The sequence below is a fragment of the Vipera berus genome (assembly GCF_964194415.1).
Source record: "Vipera berus genome assembly, chromosome: 1".
In the NCBI taxonomy this organism is placed as follows: Eukaryota; Metazoa; Chordata; class Lepidosauria; order Squamata; family Viperidae; genus Vipera; species Vipera berus.
Genome location: NC_138202.1, coordinates 317,702,049 through 317,720,506, shown reverse-complemented (window position 1 = coordinate 317,720,506; position 18,458 = coordinate 317,702,049).

Here is an 18,458-nt window from a genome sequence, read left to right as displayed (position 1 = left end):
TGGAGACGCCGAGGGAGTTGCCGCTCTCTCCAGAAGGCGCGACCCGAGGCTCCTGCCTCGCCCTGGGGAAGGAGGACTCGCCATGTTAGTCCGCCGCCGTTTTCGCCTCCGGGAGAGGCTGATCGCGGATACCTGCGCTCTTGGGCTGGGCTGGAAAAGCCACGGCCCCGCGCTCTTCCATGCGCCTCGCCAGGCGAGCCCGAAGAGAGATTGAGGGGTGTGTGTACTTGTGTGTGTGTGTGTGTGTGTGTGATGAGATTTGCAGCCTAACAGACTAGTGAGGAAAGAGAAGTCAAAGGGAGTCTGTCCTGGGAGAACAGGCGCCTGGACCGAGGCGATGAGAACGGCTGCAGACCCAGCAATCTTGGAAGGGCAAGAAAGCATCTATATCACTCTCGCCCGGTTATTTTAACGAGGTATATGAGGAACTCGTCCCATTCACTTTGGCAATCGGGAGCCCCCCAGAAGTTGTGTGGGCATAGCTGGAGAGCACCAGGAGGGGGAGCAGGGCATAGATCAAAGAAGCCAGGGTTTCCTACGGTTATTTTGATCCTATCACCGTGAAACAATGGCTGAAATCTCTCCGTCTTGTCTACCTTACAGGGTTTCTGCGATGAGAAAGTGTGTGTGTGGAGAGGGGGTCATGTTGGGCATCTTGTTCAACGGATAAATAATTTTGCATTCAAAATTGTTAAAATACGCTGGAAGGATGAATGAATGTTTTCGTGTGCAGGATCCTGGTTACCTTCTTTCCATACACTCGGAAACACTCTGCTCTTTAATGCAACAGCAGTGCCCCTAGTCTGCTTCCCGACTGCTCTTGAAACGCATCAGGCCAGTTAGGACAATCTTTGTGAACTTCGAATCAAGGGGCACCCCTGTTCACCACAGCATTAACCCGGTTGCTCCACAAAGTTTGCAAGCCTTTTGAAAAGAGGTGGTTAACAAACAGCCCTTCGATGTCTATTGGGCTAACTCTGCTGCCCAGGAAAGAGCACTCTGCACCTGGTCAGAAGGATCACCTGCATCTTGCATCTCAATAGGGTGAGTCCTTTGCTTGAAAGAGGGGCATCTCCAGAGTGTGATCAAAAAAGTCAAGATGGTGCCCATAATGGTGTGAACAAAGCAATATTCATTAAAAAAGAGCAAGCAAAGTTTCAATCGATTTATTTATTGATTGATTGATTAATAAATAAAATTTATCATGCCAGACAAATCTTATTTCTTTGGCAAAGTGATTAAATTAGTGGACCAGCAAAATGCCGTGACCATAATATACCTAGACTTCAGTAAACATTTGACAAAGTAGACTACAACTTACAATTTAATGTGGGTTGACAGCATCCCCACCAGTTGAATTCACAACTGATTGACCAACTGCACTCAACATGTAGTCTTTAATGGAACTACATCTACATGAAGGAAAGTATGCAGTGGAATACCTCAAAGTTCTGTCTTAGGCCTGGTACTCTTTAACATCTTCATAAATGATTTAGATAAGGGGATAGGAGGAGAAATCAAATTTCCAGACAATATCAAGCTGGCAAGAATAGCCAACACCCCAGAAGATAGGTTCAAGATCCAGAAAGGTCTTGGTAGACTTGAACACTGGGCTTTATCCAACAATTCAATGTAAGAAAAGTAAAGTTTTACACTTAGGCAAAAACCAAATGCACAGGTACAGTATAGGTAGTACCTTGCTCAACAGCAGTAACTGTGAGAGGGATCTAGGAGTCCTAGTAGTGGGCCACCACTTAAATATGAGCCAGCAGGGTGCTGCAGCTACCAAAAAGGCCAACACAGTGCTAGGCTGCATTAACAGAGGGATAGAATCAAGATCACAGGAAATGTTAGTACCACTTTATAATTCCTTGGCAAGGCCACACTTGGAATACCGCATGCAGTTTTGGTCACTACAATACAAAAATGTTGAGACACTAGAAAGAGAAGAGCAGCAAAGATGATACCAGGACTGGAAGCTAAAATATATGAAGAACAGTTTCAGGAAATGGGTACGTCTGGTCTAATGAAGACAAGGACTAGGATGACATGATAGCGGCCTTCCAATATCTAAGGAGCTTCCACAAAGAAGAGGGAGTCAATTTATTTTCCAAGCCATCTGAAGGCCGAACAGGAAGCAAAAGATGGAAACTTATTAAGGAGAGATCCAACCAAGGAATAAGGAGTGATAGTGAGACTATTAATCGGTGGGATGGCCTGCCTTTAAAATTGTGGGTGCTCCATTGCTGGTTAGAACAATTAATCAGTGGAAAAACCGGCCACCAGAAGCTGTGAATGCTCCAACACTGGAAGTTTTTAAAAAGAGATTGGACAGCCATTTGTCTGAAATGGTATAGGGTCTAGCAAGGGACTAGAAGACCACCAAGGTCTCTTCCAACTCTGTTATTCTGTTATTCTGATTGCACCACCATGGATGCCATCTTGACTTTTTTTTTTAACCAGTCCTATAGTGGAGAAAATAAACCTAGCAAACAAAATGGAGGTGGCAATCTTTTCATGCCTGTCTTTTAGATATGACCAGGATCAAACCCAGTTCTTCTCTTTGCCTAATTCTGTCAGACCCAAATTGATATTCCATGCCCCAGACGAGCCTCTGCAATTCTTTCTCAATCAAGGAATAGAAGTCTCCTCACCAGCTCACAGCACAGTCGAAAAGGAATCTTTACAATGGAATTGCAATTCACGCAAACCCCAAACTTCCGTCCTTCATCAGATGATGACCCCAAGCTTCCCTCTCCTTTAACAAGGGACTTCCCAGGTCTTCTGCCCACCTGGAAGACCCCCTTGCCTGGTGGTAGAACTCACCCTAGCTTCCCCAAACTGTCCAACCAAATAGATCCATAAGATTTCCCACTTTGTAGCCCTAAATTTCTGTAAAAAATACTTGCTTTTCCATTTTTTAAGGTCATCTTCCTTATAAAACAGAACCCAACCATGGTTGCAATTAACATGGACCTCCTCAGTGTTGTTCTCCTTGCTTCAGTAATTTCACATGACACACCCTGCAGCCCCCTCCACACTTGAAAAGACACTAGTGCTAGGGGAGAAGGCTTTTTTCGCACCTCCTGAGGAGAACTAATGTTCCTTTCCTTGGGAGAGGCAGCGTTACTCAAGTACCATCAGGGATCTGTCACAAAGCATTTCCTGAATGATGGGGGCCTTCCAGAATCTCCCCAGAGTAAGGCCAAAGACAATTGCACTGAAAATTATCGAGGACAGCACTGATCAGCAAAAATGTGAGGTTGGGATCAACAGCTGTTTCTTTTCTCCCTGCCCCCCCCCCATCAAAATGATCAGATGGCTCATTACTTTTTATTTGGTCAATACAAGGAATTAGTAACAAAATTTGTATTTCTTGGATTTTGCTTCCCCGCACTCTCTGCACTCTCCCGTTTATTCAGCAATTGTCTTTAATAGATCATAAAAAGGGGGAAAATAAACTTGACATCAATTGCAAGAGAAGGTAGATAAGTTCAAATGAGCATACTATCCCTGAGGCCTCTGTGGACCTTAAAAAGGCCCAGCTCAAATCAGGGTCACAGTATATTTAGACCGGAGGGCATTTAAGAGTGGATGCTCCATTACTCTTTTCTAGCCCAACATGCAGGGTGGCTATGAAAATAAAAAGAAAGGGGAATAAAAGAGCAGGCTGCTCCTCTGTCACTCTACAGGATAAGGGACTGAAAACATAAGACAATGAAATGGAGCTTGCTGAGAAGCCTCAGTCCTAGATCTAGACTTAGCTACCAAGTGGTAAGGAGAATAAACTTTGTTTAGACTCAGAGGTACTCTTGACATCTTGGCTAAACTTTGGGACTGAACTCTCCCCCCCCAGTACCTCTGTGGTGTAAAATGTGCAGACAATGGGACTCTTTGCTGCATTTCTTCTCTCTGAGCTCTTGGGCTAGACCGATAAAAACAGGTGGTGTTTCAGTTGTAATGCTGTGGCTGCCATTTTGGACCACACATAGAAGATATTTCTATTAGAAATCCAAAGTATAAACTCCTTAGCCCTTTCCTACTGCCCAGCCTCACTGGTGTTGCCTTGAATATGAGAGGCTGCCTTTTTCTGTCTCAAAGTCCATTTTCTCCTTATCCCTATAAACCTCTTATCTGAGATATTGCTGAATCAGGGGATAGAAAACTTATTGTCCAGGGGTGGTACTGTAAAACATGTGGTCAAATATACAAAGTGGTCCTGCGGTATCCCTCACATGCTCTTTCAAGGGACTCCTCATGTGGGTGGAATGAAATATTTAGGATCTTTTTCATTTAACCTAATTAGGGTTACATGATCATGTCATTTCATCTCAAGTTAAAGCATAAATGATAGCTCTCCTCTCTGCTGCCCTGGACATTGGAACACAGTGTCCAGTCGTGGTCACCATAATACAAAAAGGATGGTGAGAGACGAGAAAGAGTGCTGAGAAAGAACAATGAAGATGGCAATGGGCTCGGAGCCTAAATTCTATGAATAGCAGGTAAAAGGACTTAGTATGTTTAGTCTAAAGAAGAGAAGGTTAAGGTGCGAGGAAGCAGCAGTCTTCAAATTGTTTAAATTATAAGAATCCTTTACTTTAAAAAGGTGAAAAGTAGCTTTGTTCTCTACTTCTCTGATACAATTCAGATGAATATTAGTTTGAATGAAATCAATAATCAGAAATAGGGGAAGGGATATTATTACAGAGCATGAATATTGAAAACAGAAAGAAACCCCCAAGAACTTAGAATAAATGGAGAATAATTTCCTAAGGTAGAAGAACAATATCAATGGCTACCCACTAGTTCATATTTTAGGGCTGGGCACTTAACACTCTGCTCTTTCTTACTCTGGGATTTCAATTGCAGGTAAGTATTATTTCTTTGAATAAAGCAAGCTCGGGTCTCTTCCCCTGCCACATCTCTATCCCTAGGATCTTCACAATTCCAATCGTAAAATTAGTATTTCAAATTAATGTCAATCAAGCTTAATTGTAGCTAGTGAACTTTTCTTTTCCTTTTGTTGCAGAACATGAATGACCACTGACTTTGCCTTTCCTTGTTCACGCTAACAATTTGATTCTGCTGCATCTGCAGCAGCCCTTGGCCCACTAAAGGGGTAGAGCAAATGACAGATCTGCCCAAGTGCTGGGGTTGCAACAACAGAGTGAATTGACTGAAAACCACAACTGAAAAGAGGGAAACGTTTGACTTCCAAAGAAAGGTCCTGTAATTGCTGCTAGTTTGTGCTGTTCCCTTCCAAATAGCACTTCCAATTTCCTCACATTGGTGAAACATGGTGTTTTGTCTGGAATCATTCACAGAAAGTATGGTTTACTTTCCAAGCCACTAGAATGGCATGAGTTGAATCTTTCTGCCACTGCAGAGAGGAAAAAAGAAATAAGCACTCCCCGAGCATGCTTAGAAAGGCTTTCCTTAACCTTTGAGTTATCTTTCACAAAGCATTTAGACTCCCGAGCGAACAATAAAGAACAATTCCCACTTGGGTTTGACACCAAGAACACTCCTCTTGCCAACTCGCTTGCTTGTCCTGGGAAGATTGAATACCAAATGTTGGACTGGAGGACTTGTTTCCTTGAACTTCCTTGAACTTGCTTTGCTGGACCTATTGCCTGTAAGCAGGAGCCATCAAAGACAGAGCTGTTTTTGCTTGGAGTGGCTTGTACTTCGATTAGCCCATTTCAGCATTGGGACACCAGCCACAGTCAGGTTGAAGACCCCATTATGCTAATATGGCAGTGACTTCTCTCTCTCTGTTCACTTGCAGAGAGAAAGAGGGGGAAGAAGAAGACCAAAGGGAACTCCCACCTTCTTTTGATCCTTGGGGGCTTCCAAATTTAACAAAACAGGTCTTGAATCACCCAGAGGGAGATAAATATAAGGGATCCTTACCAACTTCAGCTCAGTGTTTTGCTCGCTAAAGAATTGAGATTGGGGATCTCTGTGCTGGTTACTACTGTAGTTGTGATTTGGGCAGCAAGTCTACAAATGGATTTTTTTCTCCTGTTGTTTATTTAACTTTGTATCTGCCTTTTCCTCTACAATTGCTGGTGTAAGAACATGAGCTGAGTTTGCAAGACATTCTGAACCAAAAACTAGTGAACGCCTCTGTAGTCAAGCATGACATTTGATTCTTACTCCTATGGTCAGCTAATGAGTGACAGGCACTCAAAAAAACTGAGCTAATTTAGAAAAATATAGTTTTACTATAAGTGTACATGTCATGGGAGCACAAACACTTTGGAGGAAGAAGCATAGGTTTCTTCCTTCCCAGTCCATATTCTATTTTATCTTTGTAAGAAGTGACTGGGGCAGAACAGTGGGGATTCTTAAGGTCTTGCTGCAAACCTAAAAGGTAAATAGGGCTTTTCACTCTTTTTCTATGTCCAGGTTACATCTACTTCTCCTTCTCCTTCTCCTTCTCCTTTTCCTTCTCCTTCTCCTTCTCCTTTTCCTCCTCCACCTCCTCATCCTCATCCTCATCCTCCCCATCATCACGATCTATAACTGAAACATGTAGGATGTGAACCCAACAAACAAGCTCTTCAGACATAGATTGTGTTCATAAAATCAGAATTGGTACAAGGTCATTTCATTTTATATGTTGACTAGCAATTCTACATGATCTTTTTATGGGATTCTGAATTGCCCTTGACAGGACTCATCCTGAACAAATTTTGTTCTGAGTTGTGTTACAGGAAACCTGTAAGAATATTTCAGGCCTTTCTAGCAGTAAAAAAAAGAATAAATTAAAATTATTATGCGCTCATGAGAAAAGCTCGCCATGGCTAACATCATAACTTTTTGCCATTTCCTGATTTTTGGAATGAGTCATTCCTGATTTAGAATTAGTGGGAAAAATCTTAACCAAAGGTCACTGGTAGAGTTGGCACAACAGGTGTTGATAGGGTATGATAAAAAAGGCCAAGATGGCAGAAAAAGGTGGAGCTTTGATTGCATCAGTGCAGCTACCATCTTGCCTGTTCTGACTACACTGTGCAGACATTTCTAGGTCCTCTCTACTTAATTTGAAGTGAAGATAACAGAGTGCTTTAATGAGCAGTTTCTCCTTCTATTATGTTATAAAAGATTTCATCATGATGAGTGCATAGCTTATTGCCTTATATTTTTCATTTTAATTAAGGAAAAAATAGGAGTTGAGAGAGAAATTATGAATGATTTGGAGTACAATTTTCCCCTCCCCCAAATCCAGGCTCTTCAAAAAATAATGGCAGAATGTTCAGGAAAGATGGGGTAGAACTATTGGAAGATTTAGATGGAATATTAGATGGACTATAAATTCCTCAATTATTAGGAAATGACTGATTCTGTGGAACCTCCATTGGCAGGGACAATCTATCTTTGGAATCAGAGGCAAGCTTTTCCCTTTACAGTTTCTTGTAGGGATGCCAAGAGCAGAATGCTGGACTTGATTCAATATTCAGACCCATCTTAGATTTATACCTTTATAGTGGATAGTTGAATTACTCCATTGTTTTGGGGTGTGTTGTTTTTGTTTGCAGATATACGGTAGCCAAACTAAGAGAACAAAGCCCTGAGTTTTCATAACTTGAAACCCAAGGGCCATGTAATATATAAAACATGACACTTAATGCACACAAAATCTTTATTCTGTGAAAGGTTCTATATACTGTATTTATACAGTAAAGGAAAAGCATTGTTGACGCCATTGCTTTTTAAAAAAAAAATTACAGTACTGCAGCTGTCTTGGCATATTGAATAGAAAGGGAAGTAAAGGTAATGAAGCTGGGGAATACCTCCATGAAAGTTTGAAAGTTTTCATGGATGATCATTATCTTCATCAATAGTAGCAATAGAAATACAGAATCTTGAGATACTTTAAAGCCTAATGTGTTGATTTTGGCATCAGTAAACCCTCCCTTCTCTTGGCTTTAGGTGCCCCTTGATTTCAACTTTAATAATAATAATAATAATAATAATAATAATAATAATAATAATAATAATAATAATAATAATAATAATAATAATAATAATAATAATAATAATAATAATAAAGTTGGAAGGGACCTTGGAGGTCATCTAGTCCAACCCCCTGCTCAGGCAGGAAACCTTATACCATTTCAGGCAAATGGCTGTCCAGTCTCTTCTTAAAAACCTCCAGTGTTGGAGCATTCACCACATCTGGAGGCAGGTTGTTCCACTGGTTAATTGTTCTAACTGTCAGGAAGTTTCTCCTTAGTTCTAGGTTGCTTCTCTCCTTGACTAGTTTCCATCCGTTGCTTCTTGTCCTGCTTTCAGGTGCTTTGGAGAATAGCTTGACTCCCTCTTCTTTGTGGCAGCCCCTGAGATATTGGAACACTGCTATCATGTCACCACTCACCCTTCTCTTCATTAAACTACACATACCCAATTCCAGCATCCCCAAAGCATCATACAAGTACTCCAGCATTTGAGGGGTACTAATTTGGTGAAGAAATTGCAGAGTTTGGTCTTCGTAATGAAATACACAAAAATAATTATCCTCAGCTGAGAGATTTGGTTGGGAAAGGTGAGATTTGTGAAGTGAGGTCAGAAGAAATGAAAATGGGGGCGGAATACAAACTGGCAGTTACATTATATTTTATTTTTATTTTATAGCTGAAAGATGTATAGCATATACAGCTGCCAGTTGAGGATAACATCGCATTTGACAAAAATCAACCCTAATCTATAAAAGTCTTGCAATGGTATATTATGTTAGCCATTCACATGCCAGAAAGTTCTTTCTTACTCTTGGGGCATTGACGTAATAACCAAACTATTAACACATTAAACTTACCTTTTAAAAAAAATCAAATAATTTCCTGTTTCTGGCATGCATATGTGTTAACTAGACTTTTTCAGTGTTTATAACCAAAGTAATTGACATCTAGAATCACCGTGTTGGCAAGAAATATTACTTTTTAGTATGTACCATTTATAGATTATATTTCTGCCAAACATTCAAGGTGATTTATTTTTATAATAATGGCTTGTATGATGTGATGCAAAAAGATGATTCAGCTTCAGGGGAGAAAAAAGAAGCACATTTTGGTAAAAAGCAATAGTAGCTTTACAAGGAAAAAAAAAGACTCCTGACTCCTTTTATTAAGCAAAGTCAAAGTAGCTTGCAGAATTCTGACTTACCCCAAAATCTTCTTTGGGTTAATAGGTAAACAAAACAAGGGTACAGAAAGGAGTAACCGTATAATGGAATTAGAATTTGAACAATGCCTTCAGATTTAGCTTAAGGCCTATCAGATGCAGTAATGGTAGTACTTGCTTCTAAGTCTCTAGCAATAAAAAGATTTATTTATTTTTTAAAAAAAAAAGATGGCTTATTTTTTTTTCCAAAAATGAAATCTAGCAAAAATTAAGCTACGGGTCATCCAGATGGAATGATCAGCGTGGGAAATAATAAATCCTCAGGCTTATGAGATGATTACATAAGGCCTGCAAACCCTACCAAAATGGCACTCCTGTTCAATTGAATTAAGAGATTTTTCAGAGCTATGTTGGACAGAAATTAACCTGTTTCAGATTTCAGACAACAGATACCATTCCTGCATGCTTTTTTTTTACATTAAGATCCATATAAACAAAAACTTAAAACATCAAGAAAACTTAGCTTTGCAGATCAATGACATTATTTTTTGAGTAGGGGAACTTTTTGTCTTTTTTTTTTTAAAAAAAGATCCTACTGCTTTTTTACATAGTGCTACCCATTCCACCACTTCATTCAGCTGCAGTTGTGAATTAGCTGGGTGGCGGGGAATGAGTTGATATAAACTCATGGAAATATCCCAAGTGATCAAGCAGCCATCATGGAAGCTGCCAACTCTGAAGTCTAAGGCATCTTTTGTCTGGGCTGGGAACCAAGCTTGATCAGGGGCTCCCCCTCCAAAAAAGAAAAAAAAAGATGGAGCCAAGACAAACCTGATTTCTTTGTTCTTTTATTAAAAAGAAATATGATTTGCAAATCACTTTCCAACCACACAATAAAATTCTTCTTTGGTCGCATTAAACATTTACAGTTGATTGAAAATATGCGGAGATGTAGGGGCCATAGTGAAGCTCTGGGGACACATGAAGTCCTGCCCTCTATATGAAAGAATTGTGAGAGGGAGCAAGCTGTGCAGGGTCAGCGATGTGTGGTCCTGTGGATCCATCCCAGAAGGAAGAGTGCTGCCTATTTGGTGCTGCCAACTGAGTTTTCCCTTGTCTGAGGCCTTAAGGTTTGGTTCTGCTCACTCTGGTGCCCCTCATCACCCCCACTCTTGGTAATCTGCCTTTGCATGCAGAACACAATGCCCTCTCTCTAGACTGCCTCGCCAAAACAGAGCCAAAACTCTCTAATTAGCAACGTGTTCTATCATTAAGGAGCCCTGCTGAGAATTTGTATTTAATAATGACCTTAAATTAGTTATGATGGTAAATACTCATCGGGAAAATTCAACATCTAAAACTGTCTGCAATCTGGAAAGGCTCCAGCCCTCTTGTAATCTCTAGGAACCCACAAATGACCTCAAAGTGCTGCTTTTTAAACACACATGTACACAGATTTCTCTCTCCCCTCCCTTTCTAAAGATCAGGGATTGTGTAGACAACTTGGGGGAGGGAGCCTGTTAATTAGGTTAGCTGGATGCTTTGGCAAATAATTAAAAAGCAACAAGATGGTTGAGGAAGGAAGATGTAAAGTGCACAAAATCAAATGGAGAATTCACAGGTGACTGGATAGGATGCTATCAAAACCTTGGAGAGAAATATGTGGTACTTTCTACTCTGGGTGTGGGTACGTACATACATAGATAAGCATTCTTTTCCAAACAGAAAATAGTCCCTCATCAAGCTTTCTTCTCAACACATGTAGAGTTTATTTCCCACACCACTGGTTGGTTAATTACACCCAGTCCTACATACATATGTAGTGGGGATGACAGCTTCTTCACCAAAGAGGATGCTTCTTAAAAACTGTAGCATGCAACTCATCCCTCATTTTATGCTCATTAAATTTTTGATGGTCACTGCTTCTGATTCATTGTCCTCACATGAAGGTTAACAGGGCACAGTCCTGACCTAACAACAACCACCATTTTCCCATATCACCCCAGCCTATAACAATTTTAAGATATCACTTAGGAGTACCTATGAAAACAGTATTTTTCCTCTTAAGTTGACACTATCCCACCACGGCTGCAAAATGTGTAACCCTTGTCACTGTTTATTTTTGAGATAAAATCAGCTGACCTGCTGTGGGTGTGATCAGAGATGTATGGGGGAGCGTTGGAAGGTGCAAACCGAGCCCCTTGCCCAGTGTTGCAGCTGATTTTGCCCTCAGCAGTAGCCCCTTCCCTGAATTCCCTTTATACTAGTCATCTCCCTATTTTCACATCAATTTCTCTTCTAGCTTTCAACAAGGCAAAGGGGAGGGTTATTTCATCCGGGAAAGACAAAGAGGTGTATTAGCACTCTTCCTCTTTAACAGTGTTCTGAAATGAATAGATCTTCATTATTTATTTTGAGAAAGAAGCAAGAGTGGGGGGGGGGGTGTTTGTTTTTTCTTCATTGTTCTAATTTTTCAGTTTTGAAAAGTATGTTTGCCTTCCGGTGAAGCAGTTCTGATTTTGTTTATTCCAGTCTCCAGAAACAAATTAGGGAGGTTGGATTGTTTTGTTGTCTGTTTGCCAGCTCCCTTATAGCTGTCAGTTTCAATCACTTCCTCCTGGAAGAGGCTATATAGCTACCTAGCAACTAGTCAGTTTCAGTAATCCCATTCTAGGGGGCCCGGCCAGTTAGCTCTACCTAACAAGGCTTGCTTTCTCCTTTCTAGAGCTATTCCTGCCTTCGTGTCTTCCCATGTTTCTTTATTGTACATTGTTTAAACTTAGGAGATATACAGATGGGGTATAAGTAGACAAATCAGCCTAAAAAATTCTGGGCAGAGTCTTAAAGCCAGACCCTCTTCATTTTTGCTCTATTGCTGAATACATCCCACCCACCGATGAATGTGTTTCCCCCCTCAGTGAGAGGGGGCTACAAAGCCCAGTGAAAGAAGCCAATCACCTTGCCTACTATGAGAGGTATTGACAAATCTGTTCAAAATAGAGGCGATTAAAGCATGATAGGGATTTGCAAGGTGGAGGGAGGCAGGCAGGGAGGCAGGCAGGGAGGGAGCAAATGTCTTGCTGTGTTTTGTGCCATCCAGGAGGGAGGAGAAAAGACCCAGAATATATACTGGGGAGTTCTTACTGAGTGGCAGATCCGGCCTTCCAGGCAAATATATTTGAGTGTTCTTTCAGATGTGGATGCTCAGCTTTGAAGCTTTTTACAGGATGCTCCATTCCACTGCCCTCTCCCCCAGTAGTGACACTTCCTAAGGATGGACAAAGACTGTTCCACAGTGTCCCAGATCACAGTAATCTTTCTGGCGTGGAGAGGAATCCGGCTAGGGAATTCTGGGAATTGAAGTCCACACATCTTCAGGCTGCACACCGTGCACTGAACAACCAATTCTGGACAACCACGTTTAAGCTTAGTCAGGCGTTTGCTTGCTGGCTCAGTGTTTCCCACAAACTCAAAGTAGGAAGCAGAAATTAACAGTGGACAACCGTGACCTGCAAACGGAGCCGTTACCTTTGCAAAGCGATAGCAATCTGGTTACACCAGGAAAGGTAATACAAAGATTTGAAATAAATCGGGAGGGGGAAGGGGGCCTATAAGGCGTCTCCACGGGGTCTCCAGCTGAGACGATTTGTAATGCGAACTGAAAAGCGGCGCGCGAGGCAATCGGTGGATGGTTGGCTGGAAGTGGGGGAGAGAGAGAGAAACACTCCGGCTCGGCTCCTACCTAAACGTCTAAACGATTCTCCTCTCCTGCACTAACCTTTCATGTTTAATGAATGAATCTGCATTGCAGTCTTTCGCTCGCTCGCTCCCTCCTCTCTCCAGCTGGTGTGAACTCTGCAAGTATCCTATGAAGAGGCTGTGATCTCCTCTGCCTTCGGATTCGAATTAAAGTCCAGCTTACTTACCTGCTTCTGATCCGGTATCATTGCCTTTCGTGACCCTTTCGTTATTATTTAATAGAATTAGCGTCTTAAACCGGTGAGTCTTAGAGCCGACGACGACGACGATGATTACATCTAAAGAAAGGACACTGCCTGCCGCCCCACCCCCACCCCCCACCCCCCACCCCAATGCAGATGGCCCAGTTCAGACTTTCAAAAGAACTTTGCTCTTCAAAAGGTACTTGGAATCTTGGCCGGAGCTAAAAATTGACGCACGCTCCGTCCACCGTCCACAAGCAAAGGACATCTTTATTGCTCTAACAGAGTGAGCGACTGCTGACCCTCCCGATGGATCGCTCTCCCCCACCTCAAACACGCATCCTCTGGTAGGCCGTTAGAGGGCAGCACACTCTGCCAACCAAGTCCACAAACCCCCAAAGACGCCCAAAGCGCTTTTACTCAAGAACCGGTGTGGTTTCCAGCCAGATATCGTCTCCTCCCAGCACAGCTCTTTAACAGTTATGTTGGCAGTCGATAGGAAATGACCTCTAAGCCGTTTCTTCAGCCACTGAAGGAAAAGTGGAGGCCGACTATGTTGTGACACGCATTTAAGTCTGTTTCCTCAACCTTAGCCAGTTTAAGATGTGTGAACTTTAACTCTCTTGGGGAATCCAGGAATTGAAGTCCACACATCTTAAACTTGCTGAGGTTGAGGAACACTGATCCAAGTAACACCCCTTCTAGTTCTTCCAATGGAGAGCTGGATTTGGGAAGTCTTCTAGAATGCCTTGCGAGACATTTTTCAAGGACCTACTTTTGAAATGAAAGCCCCTGCTTCAAAATAAGCAGCTTCTTTCCTTGGGCCGAATCTCAGAGGAGAAACATGCTGATGTGGGCAATGAGCACCTCCCCCTCCAAGCTCTCCTCCTGAGGAACCTTTTCTGCTCCTGTGTAGGATCAAAAGGCTGGGCTTCAGCAGGAAAAAAGGCACTGGTTCCAGAGCAGAGTTGTATCCAGCTCCATCTTCTGGTTGACTTTCATCTCATCTGCCCTGGGAACTCTTCAAGGGAAGTTCTTTTTGATCAAATGTAAGTAGCCTTATATCAAGCCCAGCCCAGAGGAGCATCAATCTGAGGCATTCCTTTTCTTGAAAATAAGTAGGGTCTTTCCTCATCTCTACTTTAGAAAGGGAAAGCCATGACCAATCAAATATTCCCTTTTGGTCGCACAATACTGATCTCAAGCTGGTGATGTCAACAACTGTGTGTTCCCATTCTATGTACTATAATAAAAATAGCTTTTTCAATCTCATATTGTCCTGTCATGGCTTCAGTCTGATATTGTCCTTTCATGGCTTCAGGTTGTGTAACTGTGTGTGGTGTTTGCCTGGACTAGCCCCTGCAGCCCCCATTATCCCTGCTTTCTCCCTGGTCCACTATGCTTAAAGTAACTCCTCTCCAGGTTTCTAACCAAACTGAGAACAGAACTCAATGATTTTATCTCTGAAAATAGCATCAGCATAGAATAAGTGGCCTTATTTTCCCTTGTTACAAGCTCTGAAAATAATGAAGGTTCACATTATTTGCCAATTTCCTTGCAATTAATTGTCTTCCTCTTGTAAATAAGGTGAGGTTGCCCAATAGCTATTCATTTCCAGTAGTTCAATACTCAATTTATTGTAAAACAAATTCTTAGAAGCACCATTATGATCAAAAGACACCTTCCCATTTCACCATGTTGAACTTTGAAGTGTAACTGTTGTTGTGGAAGAAGCAGGCAGAGCAATCAGCTTGGAAATTCACAGCAGAGGCCCCAAATTGTGGTACTGCAGAATGAATACCAGCCTCAATATATTTGGGTGCCATGTCTCTGTTGGTGGTGGATGTTTTGCTCTTGGTTAGTGATGTAGAGAAAGTAGAGAAGGTCAATCAATGTCCCTGTACTGCCCCCACCCCCAACCCAGATCTGAACAGCATGATTTAACAAGCAGTAGGAAGAGAAATAGGCTGGGCAATGCAGACACCCAATTTTATAATGCTATTGCTTTGTACTGACACAAAGAAAAGGTAGATGGTGCTTTAAATTAGCAGTGTCTAGTTCTTGATGCTGAAGGATGTTGCTGCAGGAAAAAGATTTTTTGGGGGGAGAAAGTCCAGTGTTCTCTTCAGTTTAGTAGCCCCAAAAGGACCCAGAATAAAGGTCACACTCTGGATAAGCCATCTGAGAGTGGCAGTCTTCTCACTCAGGCTACAAGTATCTGCAGAGTATGGTAAAAAATAAAGTCAAGATGGCAGCCGTGAAGATGTAATCAAAGCTTTGCCTGGTTTTTATATGCACCACTTGGCTGCCATCTTGACTTTTTAAAAACCATACTTGCAGACTAAGTGGCACATTAAGTCATCCAGAAAGGCTTGAATGAAAGAGCCTTCCATTTTCCGTTGCCCATCCCCCTTTCCAGGCAGAATTTGAACTCTGCTGTTTGCTCAACTCCTCCGCTGCATACACAGGACTAAATCTCCTGGCCTTTAGTTCTTGAGGCTGGCGCTCAATGTAACCACTCGCCATTTTTGTTAAGACTTCCTTGCATTCCGTTCCCCTTTGGCTTCCTAATTTCCATAGAAAGGGGGGTCCTTAAACTCTTATACATGTCACTAACTTCTTCCTAATTCACTACTCCACAAAATAAAGAGGGGAAAGAAGAGTGGCCAGGAGGGAGGAGTCACCAAGGTTCTTGGGTACGTATAGATGGATTGCTTTAATGTCTTCACGTTTTCTTGCATGTACCTGCATTGGGGTTGCTTGGGTTCATAAGATGCCCAGAGAGTGTGTGTTGAATGTGCTTACAACAATGACGACCCTGTAATTACTGTATGGTGTAAAGAGGGGGAGGCAGAATATAACGCTGTGGAGGGAAGGAAATGTCTGGGCTGTTAGAATGGTGCCGATTCCCTGGGTGGTGGGCAGGATCCATATGTGGAGGAAAAGATTATGGAATTGTATGTAGGTCCTCTCCAGCTATGTTTCCACACAGGCGCGCGGGGGGGGGGGGGCGGCTGAATCCAGGACAGGCCAGGCCAGCATAGCGCTCGATAAGGAGCTGCATGAATGAGCACGAATAGAGAAAGTTGTGCTCAGCTAACCGAGGAAATCGTAGCCATGCCAGGGTACCGACGTCCCCGTTTCTTTTCACTGATGGCTGGAGAGGAAGGGGGCCAAACAGGCGAGACTCAGGCGTCTCCTTCGCAAGAGCCAGTTGTAATTGATCAAGCCGAGGCATCTTGAAAAGGCTCCAAAACCGATCCTGACCAGGAAGAGCTACCCTCCCATCCGCACTCGCTGTCAATAGGCAAAGGGAGGGGGGGGGCGGAAAGAGGCACACAAAGACGCTGGAGGAAAATATAAGATTGGGGGAGCGGGGTGGGGTCTTCCAGGCGATTTCTTTACGGGCTGGACAAAGGACCTACTACATATTACCTGGACAGCACAAGGCAAGCAAGCTCACAACTACAAAGAACCGGATCTCTACTTTCACAAGAAAGTAATTCGGGGAATTTTCCGGGAAGCTCTATAAACGATTTTAGGTGCTTTACTAACAAAGTGAGAATCGACCCTCTCGGAAAATGATCTTCTCCCTTCAATTGAGAAAAGCATTTCTCCGAACAGGGGGTGCAAAACTTCGGGTCAGAAGGAAGGAAAAGCAGTCCAGACTCTGGAAATCATCCCATAGTATTAGCGTTATTTCCCTCTTTAGAGCTATTTGGGAATGTTATTGTTTTCGCCTTTGCCTGATAATATAGGGCAAAACTTCACTATGTGCAACAGATGATCTCTGTCACATTAAATGGTCCTTTGGAGTCGGAATTAAATCTCAAGAGAGGTTTCCAAGTAGCTCTTTTCTTGTATTCACCCACTGGAATAACCTTCGAGGACAACTCGGAGCGACCATTCAAACTCCGTGGCCCGCGGCGTTCCCACTCCATCTCAAGAAACCAAGTTGCCCTCAAACCGAGCATTTCAGGCGGGTAGCGGAAGAGCCGACACCGCGAGATTTCAAGGCCTCAGGGATTACTTCCGTGTTAAAGGCAAGACTCCGAATCAATTTCTTTTTGCACAGGGCCACGAGTGAAATGAGAGCTGGAAAAGCGACCCAATAAGCTCAGTCTGCTTAATCTAGAGTCAATCCCGACGCTGGGAAATATTTGCAGGACTCCTATAAGCTCAGAGCCAGCTTCCGCCGAATGGAAGAGGGCCGAGAATTTTCTCTAACCGGATATACACTTGGAAGGACCAAAATGGAGGAGGCTGCGGGCTGCCTTCAGTAGTTTTTTTCGGGGGGGGGAGAGGAGGGGGAAAGAGCCTTGGGTACAGAAGGTCCTCTTCCTTTCTGCGGATTCTCTCCTCTCTCTTTTCCTCCCTATAGATTGCCCCTAAACTTGGATCTCGCCCTCGGTCAGTGTTCCTAGCTCGGGGCCTACACAGCTTTACAGGACTACAACACCCATGCTACTAGGATTGTTGGGAGTTGTGCTCCTAAGCCCTTGAAGAGCACCCAACTGCAGGAGGCTGCTCTGGTCTTTCTCCTGCCCTCTAGCTCCCCGGTGCCTCTTTGCCGCTCCGCCTGACGGGCCTCTCTGCCCTGCCATCTGGCCTTCTCCGAGGTCCTGCGGCTTTCCTCCTGCCTATTGATCAAACGCACTTTAGCTTCCGAGTCATTTCATCTTAATCAACAGTCCAGCTTGCCTTGGATAATAAACTAATACAGGAGAAGGGACTTGTCGATAACGATCGGCCAAAGCAAGGGGGGCGGGGGGGGGGGGAAGAAGCCGTAAGCTTCCCCCTCCCTGCCTAGTTTGGCCATCTTCGATAGGCCCTATCTTCCCAGGGCAGATGGCTTTGGTAGGGAGCCGAGGAGAGGTAGGAAGAGAGCGGGAGAGAAGGCTTAAAGGCAGATTTTCATAGATTTACACCTCAATCAGCCATTTAGGTTTCTAATGCAAATGCTACAACAAGTTCGTTCATCTGCCTGCTGCGGTGATTTCTCTCTCTGTGTGTGTACAACTGTAAGGAGGAGGAGAGCTCTAATTAAAAGGCCCGCGTTGTGGAGGATCCGGCCTTAGAAGCCTCCAGTTCTTTCAAAGCATCCTCGATAGTAAGAGCCTCCAAATTTGCGGTCTGCCCTGCCAGCCAAAGAAAAGCAGAATGACAAAGGGCATTTCCTCGCTGGTGATTTATAGCGTTGCTGGCCAGCACAGCGCTGTGAAAACTAGCTTTGTAGGCCCCAAATCGCTAGTGAAATAAAAAACGGCAGTCCAAAGAGAATTTAACTGGAATAAACCACTTCGATCCCAACATGGTCTCCTATCTCACTAAATCAGGCCTGGGGCTGCCCTTATTTTAAAGTAAGACCATTGGAAATAATTTAGTCTTGCT